This window comes from Dermacentor variabilis, chromosome 1 (assembly GCF_050947875.1).
Source record: "Dermacentor variabilis isolate Ectoservices chromosome 1, ASM5094787v1, whole genome shotgun sequence".
Taxonomy (NCBI): Eukaryota; Metazoa; Arthropoda; class Arachnida; order Ixodida; family Ixodidae; genus Dermacentor; species Dermacentor variabilis.
In genome coordinates this window covers 48,410,557-48,430,854 of record NC_134568.1, presented here as the reverse complement: position 1 = coordinate 48,430,854, position 20,298 = coordinate 48,410,557, and the positions used below count along the sequence as shown (strand labels likewise).

Here is a 20,298-nt window from a genome sequence, read left to right as displayed (position 1 = left end):
TAACGGGAGACCCGGCGGCAACGTCGCGCCCGAGTACAATTCTGCAGCATGTCCGCGGTCTGCGAACATGAATCGCTCGCGGCGCGATTCATGTGTTCGCAGGGCATGCCATTACACTGGGCCAGCTGCACCGAGGTGCGTGAACCTCGAACAAGAGGGCCATGTGGCGTTTGTTTAAGTGATGTCGGTCTCTGTGTTCCAAAAACTGGGCTAAAGAAAGGGGGGGGGGGGGTTCCGTCACACTGCGGTTTGTTGATGGTCCCGCTGATTGGTAGATTGGGAGCGAGGAGATCTAAAAAAAAAAAGGTACCACCACAATTCGCAAGGGTACTTAAGCGTGTCTAGAGATGAGAAGAAGGAAGTGAGCGAAACGATAATCGGCCGCCTCTAGATAATGCGTACTACTTTGTCCAAATACACCGATGTACTCCTAAATTGACCTCCCTGAGTGCGAAGTTTCGCCGATACGGCGACGAAGACTTCTAAGAGAATCGTCTGCCTAGAACACCTGGGATAAGAAACTGAACTGGGACCCTCCACGTCTAAAGCGTCATCTGCTCGAGTTAGAACACAGCAGTCTCGAGCGTTACACCACACCTCGTAGAGCTCTTATGCAGCAGTGTCATATTATTCTTAAACAGCGTATACTATAGAGGGTGTCCCAGCTAACTTTAGCCAGCGTCTAAAAATATGCATATGCCACGTAGCTGAACAGAACAAAGGTAATGTTGTTTGCCGTTGCTTGGAGGTACTCAAGCTATTTTTTTCATTCCACTTAATTGGATAATTAGTCTTAACTATCTAATCAACTTCTCAAATAATATAGTTAGAAGAAAAGTATCAACGAGACAATTGTAGAGCGACATGAAAAACTGCCGATACAGTTTCTGTTGCTCAATACGTGTTGCATAACTGTTTTCCCGAGCGTAAAAAGCCCGCAAATGCATGCAAAATTGCCGCACCACTGTCCGCTCGAGGCACTTTGCCTGTATTCGCGGTCTTCTTTCACGCTCAGAAAAACACTTTTATGTAGCACGAATTCAGAAACGGAAAGCTGTATCGGGAGTTTTAGAGCGAAGCTGTATATGGCTAGGGTTCCATGCATTTTTGCTCGCCGTGAACAAAAACTATCATCATCAATGGCTCATAGCCTCGTAAGGGAGAGGCTACAAGCACTCAGCAAAGTGAAGCGAACAGTGCTTAAATGCTTTCTAATCACTCATACAACATGTCGAAAACTGTCATCATCAATGAATCATACCCCTGCGAGCAATGGCTCATACCCCCCTGAGCAGGCAAAAAATGCAATGACTCATAGTCCCTTCACTTTCACTTCACTTCACTTTTTTTTCTCAAAGACCCCACAAGGGGGTGTTGCATAAGGGGTGGGTTGTACAGAGACGTTACTAATGCCACATGTTTTTAACAAGACAGGTATATGGACACACTTTGAATAAGACGTGATGGACAGGTGATTGAAACAATGTCGTGGGGAAGGCCATTCCATTCTGAAGCTGCGCGGCAAAAAAAAAATGATGCATAAAAAGTTGTGGTGTTAGAACGGGGTCGGGCGACTTGAAGTGGATGGCCCGTGCGGGGGGAAGTGCGCGCGGCGGGAGCGATGCAAGGTGGATGGTTGAAAGAACTGTGACAAAACTTGTGGTAAAGTGATAGTGTGGCGATCCTGCGGCGAGACGAAAGAGTGGGCAGACGAGATTTATTTTTAAGGGATGACACGCTGATATCGTACGAATAAGAAGAATGAATGAAGCGAGCAGCACGATTTTGCACTACTTCGATAGCGTTAATCAAATAAACTTGGTGAGGGCTCCAGACTGGTGATGCGTACTCAAATTTGGGCCGAATTAGCGATTGGTAAGCCAAAAGTCCCACGTGGTAGGGTGAGTGACGCAGATGACGTTTCATAAATCCTAATGATCGATTAGCCGATTAAATGATATTCGTGACATGGGTGCGCCAGGAAACATCAAGGGTTAGTGCTACACCAAGGTATTTATAGGATTCACTTGTTTCAACTGGTATGTTAGTGATTTCATAGGGAAATTGGAGCGGGTTTTTGCGGCGGTGGAAGGAAACTAATTTACATTTGTTAGGATTAAGGGTCATTAGCCAGCGGTTATACCAGTCGAACACTTTATTAAGATCATTCTGCAGTGCTATTTGGTCAGATATGTTAGTTATTTTGCGGTAGATAACACAGTCGTCACCGAACATGCGGATGTTACATGATGAATTGTTAGGCAAGTCGTTGATATATATTAGAAATAAAAGTGGGCCGAGGACAGATTCCTGCGGCACGCCGGACGTTCCAGGGAGCGAGTTAGACTTGACATTGTTAAGGGAAACAAACTGAGAGCGGTTAGTCAGAAATTGGGCGATCCTGTTTAGAGCGTCGGGTGCCAGATTTAGTTGAGAGAGCTTCATTAGTAGACGCTTGTGTGGTACTTTATCAAAAGCCTTGGTGAAGTCAAGAAAAATAACATCTGTTTGTAGGTTAGTGTCGAAATTAGCCTGCAGGTCGTGAAGAAAGAGGGCTAGTTGAGATTCGCATGAGAGGCCTTTTCGAAATCCATGTCGAGAGGGATTAAAAAAGCTGTTAGAATCAAGGAACTGCATAATCTGAGAGTATATGATATGTTCCTTGAGTTTGCAACACACACTGGTTAGAGATAAGGGGCGGTAATTTAACGGACACTCTCTGTTGCCTGCTTTGTGAACTGGAATGACCTTCCCACACTTCCAGTCGTAAGGGAGAATTCCTGAGGAGAGTGACTGGGAAAACAGCCACAGTAAAAATTCGGCAGATATGTGCTTAGTATTTTTTAAGAGCTTGGAATTTCGTCCGTACCAGTAGAAGATGACAATTTCATTTTTTTCAATTAACGACAGGATACCAGAGAAACTAATGCCTATGAGTGGCATTTCAGGTAAACTAACAGAAAACAGTTCTGTTTCAGTAGGGTTAGGTTCATTCGTAAAGACAGACGAAAAGGCTATATTAAACATATTGGCACTTTCTGAACAACTTGCTTCTTGACCTGATTGAATAGTAAGGATAACAGGAGGGGTGCCATGTGGGTTTCGAATTTGCCAGAAACGTTTGAGTGAATCAGCAAGGATTTTTGGTAGCTCAGTGTGAAAGAATAAGTATTCAGCGTTGCGCACTTCTGTTAAATATGCTTTTTCTGCAATGTTGTATTTGTCCAATGCGCAAACACTGTTTCTAGTCTTAGCGACACGAAAAAGACGTTTCTTCTTGTTTTCAAGCGATTTTAATGACTTCGTAAACCAAGGTTTTTGGCTGGTGGGATGGAAAGTTACCTTAGGGATGAATTCATCAGATAACCGGTTCATTTTGTTTTTGAAGAGTAACCAGTTTTTGTTAATAGGTCATTCCCAAAAACCGTCTTGAAACGACGGAAAAAAGGCATCAAGTTCACTAATGATGGCCCCATAGTTCCCCTTATCATATAGTCGAATTCTTTTACTGCAAGCTTGACGTATTTTCGGAACAAAAGCAAAATTAGCGTGGATTACTTTGTGGTCACTTATTTCATTCAGAAATGTTATAGAAGACAGGCTGCCTAGATCTGTTGTTAAGATTATGTCAAGAATATTGGCGGTATCGGAAGTGACTCCTGTAGGTTTCGAAAGCAGCTGAGTAAGATTAAAGTTTAGGCAGACGTCAAGAAATTCGTTAGCTTCTTTCGCATTGGGTGCTGACGAGGTTAGGGTCATACAATCGATATTCGGAAAGTTAATGTCTCCAAAGAGAACGACGCGAGCATTTGGGTATTTGGTCGAAAGTTTGGTTAAAATACTATTAAGTTCGCATGAGAAATCTGGACTGTATCTAGGGGGCCTGTAGCAAACACCGAAGAGCACCAACTGTGGTGCGGAACGGCAGATTAACCATAATATTTCAAGGTCGGAGGATATTTTGATAGCAGAGCACGAGAGTTGTTTGTTTGCAGCAATGAGGACACTCCCGCCACGTTTTCCGGGACGATCCTTTCTAAAAAGATTAAAGTTAGGCAAGTCGGATAAAACTTCGCCGTCGGTGACGTCAGAAGTCAACCACGTTTCAGTTAGTATAAGTAAATTGCTACTGCATGAAGATAAAAGGGTCGACACGTGGTGGCGTTTAGAAAGAAAGCTGCGAATGTTTGTGAAAATAATCGAAAACGAGAGATTAGCTTTGTGAACAAGAACGGAACCATTTAATGATCTGGGGCGGGGAGGGGGTAGCTATGATTTTTCTTCGACAGTTTCGGTTGTATCGTTGAATACGTAGCGTTTGGAGCTCATAAATAATGTTTCATATCGTGAAAGAAAAGGACCAGATTTTTCTTTAGCAAAGGCGAGAATGTGCTTCCGTGCGTTCCGAACGTGAGGCGATAAATCTTCCCCAATGCTAAAATCAGTATTTTTGAGTTGAGGACCATTAGCAAGAACAGTTTCATTGGTCGGTGTCGCAAGTGGCGACCAAGACGGTGGGCACGCTCTATTTCCTTTAATTCAATGGATACAATGAAATGGTCCCTGCAAAACGCAGTGATTAGCTCCTCAGACTGAGCGTTGGTCTCGGATGGCGTGTTGTCCGCTATGCCGTAAAACAACAAGTTGTTTCGTCGGGAGCGGTTTTCCATGTCGTCCAGCCGAGTCTCCAATACCGAGACCTGTCGAGAAGTCTGGGAGGTGGTGGTTGCAGCGGTGTCTAATTCCGTTCGGAGCGTTTAAAACTGGTGGTAGTGCGATTCTAAACTTTCGATTCTTTTGCGTAGTTCGGAAATGCTTTTATCGGTGCTTGAGAGCTGGCTTTTTAGGCTCTGCACGTCACCAATGAGCTGGGCTTGACCGGAAGACAAGCCTTTTAGTTCATTTAGTATTTCATTTAGGGTGGGGGGGTCCTGGCTTAGTTTCAATGTCTCCGGATAATATTAGTAGCAAAGAACAAACAATGTTAATACAATCAGACACGATACAAACACAGCACTGAGGGCTCGGTAGCTGAATAAGGCATCGATTGCTCGATTATTTAGCGAAAAGGCGATACTGGTTACTGACCTGCATGGTGAACAGAAGTGGATTAAACCGTGTCGTGGCACAGCCACCGAACCCACAGAGCGCACCCGGCTGGCGGGGATGATTTATACACAGTGCGCCTGATGAAGTCGATGACGGTGTGGCCTTGAATTCACTTTGGAGCGCCCAGTTTCCAGGTTCCAGCGTTGCAGAAACTGCAGTGGCCAACGGTGGAAGTAGGCGCCAGTTGTCCACGGGGACGAGGCTTGCCGGGAAAGGGCAGTTCACGTGGATCGCTGATACAGGGCCCAGAAGAACGGGGAACAGCACGCAGGAGATAGCGCAAGCGAAATCCTGCATGGTGAACAGAAGTGGATTAAACCGTGTCGTGGCACAGCCACCGAGCCCACCCGTAATGTTCATGGCTACTCACTTTGCCTTAATTAGCTGCGATGACGCTACCCCTGTTGTCGTTATCGGTGATTTCAATGTGCATGTGTCAGTATCGAAAACGGATCGGTTTACGCGTTCCGTGTTGCAAACATATCCCTTGCGATGTCTCACCGATCCGGCCCGATCGACCACCCAGCGGCGTACGTGCATCGATTTGACATTATCAAAGGATGCGGTTGCAGTTACGAGTGAAATAATGACCCCCGATCAGGATAATAGATGAGTGTGTGTACCTTTCGTCACTATGGCCACCCATCAAGACAATGAGAGTTCGTACTTTTGTCCAAAATTATGTGTCGCCTCTGTGTCGTGTGCTGAACTTCGCTGGTGAACCACCTTCACAGAGTAGAATGGTTCACAATTTCTTTTTCATGTCGCTCTAAAATTTTCTCATTGACACTTTCCATCTAAGTATATTATTCGACAAGTTGATTAATTAATTGATTAGTTAATTAAATAATTAGGACAATTGATCTAATTAGGCGGAATTAAAGAAAATAGCTTGAGTATCTCCAAGCGACGGCAAACAATACCTTTGTTCTGTCTAGCTACGTGGCATCTCCGGTACACTCTCTCTGCTGTCATGTAAAGCCACAAGAAACAAAAAAATTTGAGAGTGCACGCAGCTGATTGCGCCCGTTTCTTTTTTTTGAATATCATTCTCTCGTACCACATTAGAGTGACGGTTATGTTTAGCCTTAAATTTGTCTGTAGGAGACGTCGCCTTCACCAGCCGTTGCCACCTAACATAATCAGGCGGTACAAATGTCGGTGTGGCTTGGTGCTGGTTGTCTGCTCAAGTGGAACCTCGCAACACCCTATCGGATGTGGTAGACCTTGGGATCAGTCATAAAATTCGGACATCGAACGCTCGTGGAACTTGCGTGGCTATTTTCGGCAAAGAAGAGAGGAAAAAACTGTCTACTCGGTTGCAAATTAAACCCATCGACATCCCTCGGAAGAACTCGCCCTGTACAGCAGCGAGTGTAAGCAAACTACTGAGAAGGCGTAGGCCGCGCTCGGTCCATCGCTAAAACAGACGTGCTTCTCTCTAACGACCTTCTAGAGATCTCAATAAACTGTTCCCTGAAGTGTTACTTTATTTAGGCGAAATCTAAATGAACTTGCTATCCCGTAAGAGGTGTATGTGTGTCAATTTCTCTAAGTTGTTCGCCCATGTCACGTTCGATAACGGGGCAATTCGCTGTTTTCTTCGCCTTGTCCCCAAACTATACATCGAACAGTGAACTGTCGTTTAATAGAGCCCCATTTTACCAAGCTGGTCAGGTTATGGAATACGTACGAAATCTTGCCAAGGACAAACAGGAAGTTTTCATCGTGGTGTATACCATCGCGCCAATCAAAATTTTGGTCAAGTTAATTGGTTCTCTCATACCTCTCATTCATGTATATTTTTTTACAATGTATTGCTGTAGGAAGGCGTTGAGTACGAAAAAAAATGTTACACAACGCAAGCAACCCCAGGTCTGGCAATTCGGTGCGTATACATTGATCACTGCCCGTTATTCCGGTATTGTTAAGGGGATGAGAAATAACGAAGACGAGTGCAGGTCGCAATCAGAGCGCAGTCAAAACGTGAAGTGCCAATGTGGTATTGTGTATGACAAACAGGCCCTATTATTAACGACCGCCTGCGCGAACACCCGAACTCACTGCGTCAGTACAACGGCGGCCATTTGCCCATTCGCTGTCATATAGTTGTCTGGCCTTCCAGAACTACACAGTTGGCGGCAAGTACATTCGGCAACAAGCACGCAAGATTAGGGAATGATTCTTGATCCTCATAACAGGATATACCTGCGCTATTGGCGGGTCCGTCTGTAGCAATACACGATAGCGAGGTCGCTTATCGGGCCGCGATTGACACCTGCGTCTCTACCACCTTATTGACACTTTTGTCACCCCCTTTTAATACTTCCCCAGTGTATATGCCTGCTATCTCTAGTTTGATTCTTTTAGCGGCGCTTATATATTATATATTGCGATTCCTGCAGTAACTATATAAGGTTGTAAGTCAGCACTGCGCACGTGTCCCCTTATAGTGTGTTCTGTGTTTTTATTCTGTTCCGTTTCCGAAAACGAGTTACGTCTGTTGTAACTATCCATACGTCGACTGAATTAAGTCGCCAGAAATGCACGAACGTGTAGCTTGCCTTCCCCTCTTTCACGACCACAGCTGCTGTATAAGAACCTACATTCCCCGTCGGCCTTGCGGCAAATACTACGCGAGTTAGGCGCTATGCATGTGGACGTCACACCAGTTACATTTTTTAACGGGCTGCGCCCGCCTCGCGGTGGATAAGCGTGCATTATAGATTGCCGCGCCAGCGGCACCGTGGTGACTTCATTATGAGGCGAACCCAGGCATGCGTGGCCCCGGGCGTTGCCTTCCCTCCTCCACGTTTCCACTCACCTGTCCGCTTCTAATTGATGCCAACATATGTATTTTTTTTCTGGCCCTCGCCTCGGTATTTGCGGGGAGCCAAAATGACGCGAAAAGAAAATTCTCTTTTTTTAATACCACCGAAAGTTCAAACGTTGAGATTGCCGTATGTATTAAAGAAAAGAAACCGTGATCTTCTTAGGGCGTTCACCTCGCTGTGAATCTATTAGCTAGGAAACGACGTGCGTAACTAAGACGGTGTACTCGGCGCGAATAAATTATACGAGTTTGAGCTCTCGCATTACCCAGCAAACGAAATTCCGTCGTCGTTCGCATCATTTCGCACTTCGACCGTCCAAGTAAACGATAAGCTGGCGTGACGTATGCTTTCGGTGATTTGTCTGCTAATGAAGATGCGCAAAGTTAGAAACGCTAAACACGATGATTCCAAAGATAAAGAGTGCCCTTTTTTTTGGTTAGCTCGTTGGAGCGGAGGGCATATTTAATTACGTTTAAGAACCATGAACTGAGTCATTAGCGGTGTGTCTGAGGCGAATTGCAGGAACACCGACGGGTAAATACTGCATCTTATATGAATGTCTCACAAGTTGCGAGAAATGCAATCGGGGGAAGTTGACGTCGTTCAAGGGGAGTTTCTTCTGGGCGCGTACTTTGGTGTCATTAAAGAAATTAAAGCTTCGCGCTTTTAGATATGCACACACCGACACTGGAGTTAGAGGAGGGTTGAGGAGGGCGACAGAGAATCCATTGCGAAGGAAGACCAAGACGTTGGTACGGTTGCTAGAAGGGGAGGCGGTAGCACCCTGGCGGGCAGCACGCGGCGTTCAGCGGCAATTCACGACGACCACAAGTGGCGCTAGCGTGGCCTCGTAGGTGGCTGCTTGAGCTTGGAACTGCAGCAGCCGGCTGTTGCGACGCGGAGCCCCCCGTTTTCTCGGCGTCGTCCTTTGTTTCAGTGTGTTTAGAAAAAGTTCGATGCACCCTAAAGACAAAAGCAGTAAGAAGCAATAAGGCTCGGTACAGTTGGTTGCAAATGACATAGCACAGATGTAACTAACAAAGTTATATGCGCTGACAATGCTACATTTCCTTGTGAAAGGAGTAAACGTGGCGTGGAAAGGCGGAAGAGAAATAACGCACTTCTTGAAGCCTCGTCCCGTGACACAATATGCTCGGACGTTTCCCGATTGTGTTTTCGCGTTTTCTTGCTTCCTGAGATTTTATAACATGCCTATGAAACAGAGTTTCTAATCCATAAAGCTATGTTTGTACCTTTTCCTGGATACAAAAATAATAAAATCTTATTGCGCCTTGTCATCAGCCAGCGTTATTTGACATGTACAAACCTTACCCATACAAAAATGCATCCTTACTTTCTTTAGAGCTATTTCCAACTTTCTATATACTTTATTAACATCCTATGCAATTTTACTTCCCGTTAACGCATGTTGCAAGAAAGTTGGTAGGCTCCGTTTTTACTTTAGTTTGAAGAAAGTTTGTTAAAAGAAAGTTTAAAGGAAGTTTGTAGGCTTTCTTCTTACTTTCGTTTGAAGAAAGATTTAAAAGAAAGTTTCAAAAAAGGTGGTAGACTCTGTTTTTACTTTCGTTTCAAGAAAGTTTCCTTAAAGAAAGTTGTTTGGCGTTGTTTTTACTTTTGATGGCCTCAATCATACAATCTACGCTGACGATATCACCCTTTGGGTGAGCGATTGCAACGATGGACAGGTTGAAAAGACATTACAACGTGCAATAGAAGCAGTTGAAGAATACCTAGCAGGAACTGGACTGGGGTGTTCGGCAGAGAAATCTGAACACCTAATTTATGTACCATCGCGACGTGGCCGGAAACCACGCAATTACGAGGAACGAAACAATCCGCCAATTCACCTATTTGCGGCAGATGGTACGCCCATACCAAAGGTTGACAAGATCAGAGTATTCGGCCTCATCATTGAAAGTAACGGCTACAATGGAGAGACCATACTCAAATTAGACAATATAATATCCAAATCGTGCGGCTACAATTGAACGAATCGCCAACAAGCATAGACAAATGAAAGAAGGCAATCTGCTTAGACTAGTCCAAGCGTTCGTAATAAACATAATAGTATACGTGGCATCGTACCTACGATGGTACTCATCAGAAAAATACAAATTAGACTGCTTAATCACAAAAATGTACAAGCAAGCAGTCGGACTCTATCACCGCCAGCAACGACAGACTACCGCAGCTAGGTCTCCACAATACACTGGATGAGCTAATCGAGGCACAACGAATAACATAATACGAACGCCTGTCCAAAACTAAAATAGGTCGGCTAATATTGGATTGCCTAGGTATAAGGGATCATACCCAACGTGACCTCAAAGTATATATGCCCAGACACATCAGTGGCATGATAACCGTCCCTCCAATACCCAAGAATATGCTTCCCACCCACCATCAGGGTAGACAGGAAAGTAGAGCACGCAATATACAGAAGAAAGTCGGCAACAGCAAGGACACCATACTTGTAGACACAGCTAGATACAGACACAAGCGTGCCTACACAGCAGTGGTGATAAATTACGAGGGAAACTGCACGACGAGCGCTACAGTCAACACGCTACACGCAGAACCCGCAGAGGAAATAGCTATCGCGTTAGCCATATTACAAATATAAGCGGACATAATAATCAGTGATTTTCAGACGGCCATACGAAACTTCGCCAACGATCGAATCTCCCCAGAGGCACTACGACTCCTAAAATTAGATAATAACCACGACAAAAGTGTCGATCTCATCTGGATACCCGCTCACACACTACCAGACGATAGAGATGAGGCGGCGCACCGCATGGCTCGAAAGCTTACGGACCGAGCCTCCATTAGCCCCGCCTCTCCGACTACCGACGAGTGGGAGTGCGAAGATCGAATGACCAGATTTCACGAAATGACACAACATCATAGACTGCAGAGGCGCACATTCCCGCCGCCGCACCCAAAATTAAGCAAAAATCAGTCTGTCAGTCTGCCGATTGGCGGCAGTTAAAGACCAGATCCTATCCGAGTCCAGCTATCAAGCACCTAATATACCCAGATTTATACAAGACTGACAAATGCAGACATTGCGACTCTAGAACCACCCTGGAGCATATGCTATCGGAATGTTCGGCTATATTACAGAATAATGGTGATGCAGCCTCAAATAGCGACAGCCTCCGCGCGCTCTGGGAGTCTGCGTTGCTCAGCTCGGATCTGCAGCGCCAACTCTGGGCCGTCCAGCGAGCCGAGGAAGCCGCCAAGGGCAAACAACCCTTGGCCGAAACCTAGGCGGGGTCCAGGTCCACCCCACCAAATCGCAGGACACTCAATAAAGTTATTTGAATGAATGAATGAATGAATGAATTGAATTCATTCAATATTTACCCACTTAGTTGGACAAGGATTTCCATAGATTGTGGGTAATACGCGAACTGCATTTCTGACAGACGTTCATCGTTCGGCAATACATCCGCGTTGTGAAGGGAGAAGTCAACTTAAGGAAGGACAAATCATTTAATAAATCATGCACGTGGGCTAGTACGGCGGCGCAAAGAGGATGAAGTGAGTAGCTCCACGTAAAATGAGCGTCAGTTGAGTGTGCTTCCCGTCCGGGCGCAAATATATCAAAAACACAAAAAATTCGGAAAGTCTCTCTTTTGGCAGCGTGTAACATGCTGCAGCACGCTACTTCTTTTGAGCGCTTCTTTCTCTGCACCTTGTGAGTGCTCTATGCACAAAGTAAGGTCGGAAAAAAAGAAAGTGAACTTGGGCTCTCTTCTGTTCTCGAGCACTAGACAGACATTCGATGCTGTTACATGCTTTATCGTTTCGTGTCCCGAGTACGAAGTAATCTCAGTGCATCTCTTAACCATAGTGCCTGCATTTGTGCATGGCCTGCAAATGTCGCTGCATCTTTTTTTTTTCCTTTTTTTTTTTTTGCTGTACGTCGACGAACGCCGGCCTCTGCAGTGCGCTCGCCCAGCATTCCGCGCGAGTATGCCGATCTGAGAACCGACAGCAGCACCGCCGTTGCCGGCATGATTTGCTGCTAGCCAGCTCCGCGGTAGCCAATGCACCCATGTTCCCGTCTAGCCACCGTAACGTTGGCCCGAGCCGTCACGGTTTGGCCAACCACTGAGCTGAATATTTTACTTGGATACATCGACAACGGCACCTTCGCTATGGGGAACCAGCACTGTCCAGGAGGCGCTACTGAAGTTTGCGTGTCCTGCTAAAATATTCTACTGAAATGGTGCAATATCTGGAACGATGACCGACGCGCGCCGGTATCGATGCTTGATAATAACGCCAGGCACGTCCGACCAAGCCCTATGCCGTAGCGAGGCGCGTTCCGAAGAGCGCATGCGCTCTATATACTCTCTAGCACGTCGTGGCCCAGTCAGGTCACATCATAGAGTTCCATGCAATTACTAGAGGGAGCTGCGGTACTAGTGTCCACGGGAGCTGCAAGCAGGGCACTTAATTCAGCCAGCGTGGGAATGATGGGTAGTTCATGGATTTGCCTAAACTTCGTCCTTCTGGCTTTAAATGGCTTCGTGACTTTGCAAAGGGATAATTTTTAGGAAAGTGCTGCGTTATAGATAATTAAATGGACATTATTAAAATTATCCAACGGCAGGATTCCAACAAAGCACCTCTTGCACAGGAGCCCGATATCGAAACTATTACGCCACGGGCGCATGGACAAGCGCGACCACTACAATTCTCATCGATTATGCGTGCTTGCAGAGTCTTAGTACCCTCTTCATAAAAAAAAGAAGAAATTGCTTTGAAATTTATCCCAATCGAGGCCCAGACAAAGCACAATAAACGAAGCCCCAAGAACGTATGAAGCCCCAAGCACGAAGATCAGACAAATCCATGTAGCCCCCATTGTTCCCATGGTGCTGAATGATCGCAGCGTCGCGGAGTTCCCTCTAGTGATTGTAGGAAGCTCTATGGGCCACACGTTGTGGGACACACGTGTCTCAACATGACCGGTGGGTTTTCTGACGCGGAGTCGAAACATGTCCTATGCTAAAAGCTGTTTCCTCGCCCGTTAAGTTGTTTGTTACGGCGCTGCTGTTGGCACGCGATGTTTCAGAGCTGGAATCGCCTGATAGGCTCAACATGGAAGGATGCAGGTCGGGCCAAGCGTGGATTTCGCTATGTTGAACCAAATCAGCTGGGAAGTCCGCAGGACAGAGTTTTCCGGGAAAGGCTGTTCGCCAAGAGGGCTCGTCTGTGCAGTGTCAAGAAGTCGTCTTTTATTCTTGTCCGGCGAGCAATTCCAGACTTAGGTCAATCTTAGGGTATTATGTGGGAAAACCCCTATCTGATTATCAGGCATACTGCAGGCGGGAAAAGGGGGCGGGGGGGGGGGGGGCTCTGGGTTCATTTTGACCACCTGGGTTTCCAGAGTGAGATGTCCGCTTTTGTTTAATTTGTGTTTATTTTATTATTATTATTTTCTGCGTTCATATTGTGTCTCTCAATGGACGCGATTTCGTATCCCCGAAGAAATCACGCGCTGAAAAAGCAAGGGGGGAAAAAGATGGCAACGCATCTCTTAGTTTATAGCGGTCGCGTTGTCCCGCATGGCGTTCGGCGTGGCCTTTTACCCTACGCAAACAGCAAAAACACATAAACGGTCGCACTAGTGGGCCGCATTATACAGCTTTTGCGACTACTTGAAAGCCTTTAGCCTATATGTACAGTTGGTTGTCTCTCCTTTCTATTTTAATTTCTTCTTCCGCGCCCGCCCGCGAACCGCAGCTACCCGCGGCGCTGGCGGTATTGTCCAAGGCTCTCGTTTCGTTGGCCTCCTCTCTGTCTGTTCGCGCATCCGGCGTTTGTTTACTTGGAGTTCCAGAGCACGTCGCGGTCGGAGGCAGTAGAGGCCGGTTAACGCGAAATACGATCAAATCGCCGCTGCGGCGACGCGAAATGAAACGGGTCGTATAGCGGGCGGCCCTTTCGCCCCTGTTCTCTCCCCCTTCTCCTTTCTCCACCCGCACGTCCACGCTTCCACGTTTTTGCAGATGGCAGCATCGCGCCTTGAATGCAAGCAGCGGCGTAGCGCGCGCTTTTATACGTAAAGTCCGCGGTGCGCATTACAAGCCTCTACGCTATATACACGCATGACCGGTGGTACACGAAAAGCATTCGAAAACGGAAGCGGGGATGTTCCTTGCGTTTTTCTTTCTTTTTTTTTTCGTAAGGCTCGCTGCGCTGCGTTTTCTTCGTGTATTTCATCCTATTTTCCATGGTCGTGGGCGCAATTTTACTTGGATACAATAACGCGCTTCGGAACGACCGCTGCTGGGGGCCGCGGTTATGCGTGCCATGGGCTCTACTCCATGGTCCATGCCAAACTCCTCCCCGGCAGCAGTGGCGGCGGCAGCATTGCGCGAGAAAAGGTTCGGATTTCCACCCCTGTTTCCTTTTTTCAGAGTGCTGCGTTATTATGTTTTTCTTCTTGTTTTCGCAATTGCCTTCGTTCCTTCGTATATGAAAAAACGGCAGCTCTGTCTGCACAGTGAGCGTAGGGGAAGTCTTAGCGACGTCTCTGTATTAGAGACGACAGCACTTCGGAGCACGAAACAGGATTTGCTCTGTCCGTACGTTCCTTAGTACGCATAAGTCTATCATTGAGTCGTCGCTCCATCGGCTGTCTTATTTTGTTATAGCGCAAGCTTGACACGGACAACAGAAGGCACATCTGACACCACACAGCGCTAACTTTCAACAACATATTTATTTCTCGTTCTCGTCGCTATATATACACCTTCGAACCATCATACAGCACGTGTAAAATTTTTGGAAGAATAAACAAAAAATATAAACTGGGAACCACACGGAGGCAGTTTCTTGACTCACATATTCACAGACATGTACACGTTCAACGCGAACAAAGATAATTCAGCTCTTTTGAGGATAATGAAATGGAAGGTTTACTGACGCATGCGTCGCTGAATGTTGATATGTCTGGCTTCTATTATCAAGCGCGTCATTTCACACCTGCTTCTACTCATGATGACTGTTTCTTTATATCTTGGTTTGCATTTGCATCTCTGGCAATGGATGGCAAGAAAGCCGTCAGCGGCCAAGTTGTTAACTCTGTTACTGTGTTCTCGTAGCCTGTCATTTATGCATCTGCCTGTTTGACCGATGTATAGGACCGTCCACACCCGAGAGGAATACGGTATGCCACACCGGCGATGCAATCAATGAATTTGTTTTTATGTTCTTTTTCGCATGCGCTACGTGGGATTCTTTCTGGCCTTGTGTTTTTACAGAGGCTGACCAATTTATTAGGTGCCGAAAATACAACGTTGATGCCGCTCCTTCCAACAATCTTCTTTATTCTATGGGAGAACCCGTGTATGTAGAGGATGACGGCAACCTTTCTTTAGTTCATGTCAGTGCTCGAAACGTGAACCTGCTCCGAACTGCTTTGCTGCGCCTTCTTAAGCAGTCCTTCTGCGACTGTCACAAGCACGTGGCTCGGGTAACCAGCGCAGCTTAAACGCGAGGCTTGCCGTCCGAAGCTATCGTGCATTAGGTGTTGGCATGATTTTTTCAGTCTTCGCTGACACACATCTTCGCGATTCCCCTCTTCACAAGCTTTGTATGCGCGGAATGAAATGGTAAAAGTGGCTGGCCGTCCCTCCCTCAAGTCCGACCACTATCGCCCCACTGACCTACCCGTAGACAGCCGAAATAGCTAAACAAAGTTATTCGCTTTAAAATAATAAAGAGGCATTCAGTGTGAGCACAACCGCAGATGAATGTTCGCTGACAGTTGCAGGTGTTCGTACAACCCAGTCGCCATCGAAAAGCGCAATGGGTATTCCGTGACCTTGTGCACGCAAAAATTCTTAAGGCCCATATAGGTGCCAGGATTTTTTACAGCAGAGATGTTTATGGCTAGGGTTCCGCGCATTTTTTCTGTCCGTCAGCCAATGTGCGTGAGCAAAGCTATCGTCATCAGCTTTGGCTCATGCAACTGCTCGTGCGTTCGTCGTCGTCTTCTACCACAGCTGGCTCGTTGGCACCCCTCAGCGTAACCGCGCGAACCCGCTCGTGCTCGCCGCCTACGTCGTCGTCTTCTTCCACAGCTGGCTCCGTTGCCACTCATCATGACAACGTTCTCATACTGGTCCTCCCTCTGTGGAGGAGCAGACGGCACTGGCCCACTCACTGTCAGTCGGTGCGGCGATTTCGGTCTAAAACCCTTTGCCTCAATACATCACGAAATGAAAACACGAATGTACATAGCGAACGCATAACACGAATGAACGCGGACGTACAAAAATAAATGTGTGTGCGTACCTTTCGTCACGATGACCACCGATAAAGATAATAAATGTGTTCCTGCCTTTGGTACAAATTCTGTGTCACCTCTTTGTCGTGTGCTACACAGCATCGCTGGTCAACCACCTTCACAGAGTAGAATGGCTCACGATTTTTTTCCTGTGAGCGCGGACTATCATTCCAGTGGCTAAGGCTACCTTGTAGAACACCTCGTTGCGCGTCGAAAGATGGGTAGCGGCACAGAGGGCGCTCTATTGTCTCGTCATTCCATCAAGAATTTCTCGCGGTTCAGCTGGCCGTTCCGACGAGGAATCAATACGCATTCGTAAACACGACGCGCAGTCACCTGTGGTACAATGAAGTTGTATCGCGGAGGAAGTTTGCTCCGTCCATTTTGTTGCACCACAATGTACGTCACCCGCCGTGGTTGCTCAGTGGCTATGGTGTTAGGCTGCTGAGCACGAGGTCGTGGGATCGAATCCCGGCCACGGCGGCCGCATTTCGATGGGGGCGAAATGCGAAAACACCCGTGTACTTCGATTTAGGTGCACGTTAAAGAACCCCAGGTGGTCGAAATTTCCGGAGTCCTCCACTACGGCGTGCCTCATAATCAGAAAGTGGTTTTGGCACGTAAAACCCCATAATTTAATTTTTTAACAGTGTACGTCGTCGTACCACCATATATACCGCCACAGTCATGATGTTCGTGTCATTGACCGGTCACCTCTGTTATGATTGGCGCGTCGTCGTCGTTCAGCGTCGGCGTCTTTGTCATCATGTTGTCGTATTACAGGAAATCGTCACAGGGTTGCATAGGTTTGGCGTAAAGTTGAGGGCGTTGTGGCTAGTCGGGGGAGTAACTGCTGTCGCGGTAAATGAGTTCAGAGGCGCAGGAAGGGCTGAAAACTGCTGACTTTTTTTTTTTTTCTTTACGAACGTTCTTGCGAAGTAGACTACTGCAATGTGGCTGTTAGCCAAGCTTGTAGGTATGACATGATACGGTAAGCATCACAAAAGCGTGGCTGAGACGGGAGAAACGGACGACAGGGGTGCTGTGTTTGTTCTGAACCTTAGTCCCGTTTTGGCGTTGTTTACCTTATCAGGTAGAAAACAATTGTTGGTCAAATTAACACAACGTAAACAGGGCTTTCACCATTGCTTTGAAGTTAACGAAAGATGTTATATTGTGCGAAGTTCCAGTAGCTTGATCTTTCTCCAAGTGCGCTAAATGATTTTTTTTTTATTTCTAGAAGGTCAATACCCTCTTCATCTCGACACGCGGCTATTGAACGGCGCTACTGAGCGTATGTTAGCAGCACAGTTTGTTGTCCGAGCCTCTTGTTCCAAGATCGCTTGGTAATATAACTTCAAGCAAGAAAGCACGTTACACGCCTTTAAGCGAAAAATTAGGGGAACCTATAGGGCTTCATTTATTGTCACTGCAAACCAAATGCAGCTCCCAGCGCAAAATAGATGCCACGATTATGCCGTTTAAATGCATGCTGACAAGCGCACAGAGAACGCAGAGGTGTCTAACGGAATCCTCTACGCGCTGATGACTTGCGCGCCACAAAATAAATCAGACGAGGAGAACCGAACCGAGCCGCGTCGACCGTCGAGTGAGATTCGATTTCCCCGTTCGTTCCGGGAACCAATTTCTTCTTTCTATGAAGTGAGACGGGCACGTGCCTAAATGTATACTGCCTCTCCATTACTCACTTTATGGATGACTTTCGGGGGACACCTGCGCACAGAGGAGTGGAGGAGGCATTTGCCGCACAAACACCTTGCCGCAGGGCAGTTCGTGAACGCTATGATGCAGCCTTAAATATACCTCTCTTACAGCGTAACTCGTGGCAATATCCGCTTCATTTCGCGAAAGACACGGCATCGACGTGGCGCCGCGGGCTACGTGAGGCGGGACGAGGTCAAAAGTAATAACAGCGAGGACGGACAGACACACGAGATCGAGCGAAAGTCTGGGAAGAAACGATCCGCGTTGGCGAGAATGAAGGGCAAGGAACAATGTGTGAAAGCCGAATAACAGTGTAGCGCTTACAAAAAAAAAAACACAGAAAGAAAGGCACTAGAGGGATAAATTGTTGGCGCTAAATCGACTCGCATCAACCTAAACCCCGTACACCTTGTACTGCACGGAAGGAGTTTGCGCTGAGGGGCGGTAAGGAAAAGAATGGACGTAGTGTGGAACAGGACGTAAATGAAAACGAAGGTGACAGAGAGAAAAATGAAAGCGGAAGGCGCCGATAAAACAAAAGCGGCACACTATTGCGTCAATAAAGAACCATGCGCGGTGTCGAAATATCGGTGCAGGGGGGAGGGGGGAGCACTGAGTGCTGAACACTGTATATCGGACGGGAACGAAGCGGTCGCTCGGAGCGGACCGCCGGTGATTGTCGGTCACGTGGGCAGTGCTTTCGCTTTACGCTTCGCAGGATCGGCGGAGCGAAGGGTGAATTAAATGAGACAGATTATTATTATTATTATTATTATTATTATTATTATTATTATTATTATTATTATTATTATTATTATTATTATTATTATCGTTCTTCTTTCTTCCTTCAGAGATGCCCGAAGTCGCTAGCGAAGCGTAGGAAGAAATGTTGTCCGCCGTGTTGGTTAGTTTACTTGATCTTTTGTCGTTTTCTTCTAGCGACACGTTCTTCTCTTTTACCTCAGCCCCCATCCTGTGTAACCAGACAGCGAGAAGGAGCACTTATAGATGGAAGGTGGAGACTTCTGGAAGTTTCTTGACACGTGGTGAATCGCTGTGGTGACACAGTCGCTATAGATTTTCAATCAGCCCGTGAACGATGCATCACGTATGCGCGTTTCCCCATCGAAGCGGTCGCATACTGACTCAGGTGAAACTTGATAACGGCCACTAACTGATACAGAAAAGCGAGTTAAATCTCAGAATTTAACTCGGAACGGCATTTTACTCGAGAACTTCTTCACTATGAGGAACCTTCTTAGCCCAGAATTAAATTCACGACGCGAACGTTGAACATAAATTGTGTTGATAACAGTAACACGGAGAAATTATTATTTACTCATGTGAAAGAATACCAGCTGAGTCGTGTTGCTCTATACAGCTGCAGTCTTTCCTTTGGCTCATATCTAAGTGGTTATCGCACTGCTGATGTTATCTGCGCTGCGGTTATCGAGATAACTACAGTATGCTATAGTTATCACATTATACTGAGAGCTATCATTTGTCCGTTATAAATGCGTAAATGCTATTATACGTCTGACACTCGCGAGCTTTTTACAGCGACGCTGTATATGGCTAGCCGATTCGTCCATCCATCTGTCGCCTGTACGCCGAAAACTCCTCCTGCGCAACCCCATGCGGGTTCACGAAAAAAAAAAAGAGAGAAAGTGAGGCGCGCGATTGGCTGCGCCAGTAGTGACGGCGTTCCTTTCCGTCGCAGCCGAGCGCGGGCGCAGCAGTTTCTCCCCGGCTCCGACGTGGGTGGGCCACGCGTCATACGTACTCCCGAGGAGCAAGGCAGCGTTCGATCAGCAACGCCGCGAGCAGAACCGGGAACGAGCTCGTCTATACGCCGTGCCGATGCTGCAACCCGGGCACAAGAACAGGCTTGCGCAGCCGAGTGCAAGCAGCAATTGCGTACCGAGGATCCGGCAGCCCACCAAGTTGCCGTTTAATGAACCGTCGGGGTTAACCCAGTGATAAACACCAGGGCCGCACGTTTCGGCGTCGCTAGTTAACCATCTGCACGGAGCACTTGGGCGGTGATTTTTCCCAAGTTCCAGCGTTCAAAATGTTAATTACGTAGTTTTTATACAGACAAATTAACCATCCAATTCATCGTCATTCCCACACTGTGGGTATACGCTCCCCAACAACTCAGTTCAACAACAACAACAACAAGGATCGGCGAGCAAGATGAGTGTTTCTAAGGTTCAAAGAAGCGGGAGTCTTCATCTATGTTTGCGGTGAACATGGCTTGCTCTCCCGAAGGTGAACTACATCTAAATTTCGAAACAA

The 20,298-nt window shown here is 46.8% G+C and overlaps 1 protein-coding gene across 1 annotated transcript in view; it reads left to right on the top strand.

The window, feature by feature from the left end:
- The window catches only part of LOC142577288 (band 7 protein AGAP004871-like), a 505,838-nt gene that overhangs the window by 75,033 nt on the left and 410,507 nt on the right, over positions 1–20,298 (top strand). The window lies entirely within an intron of this gene.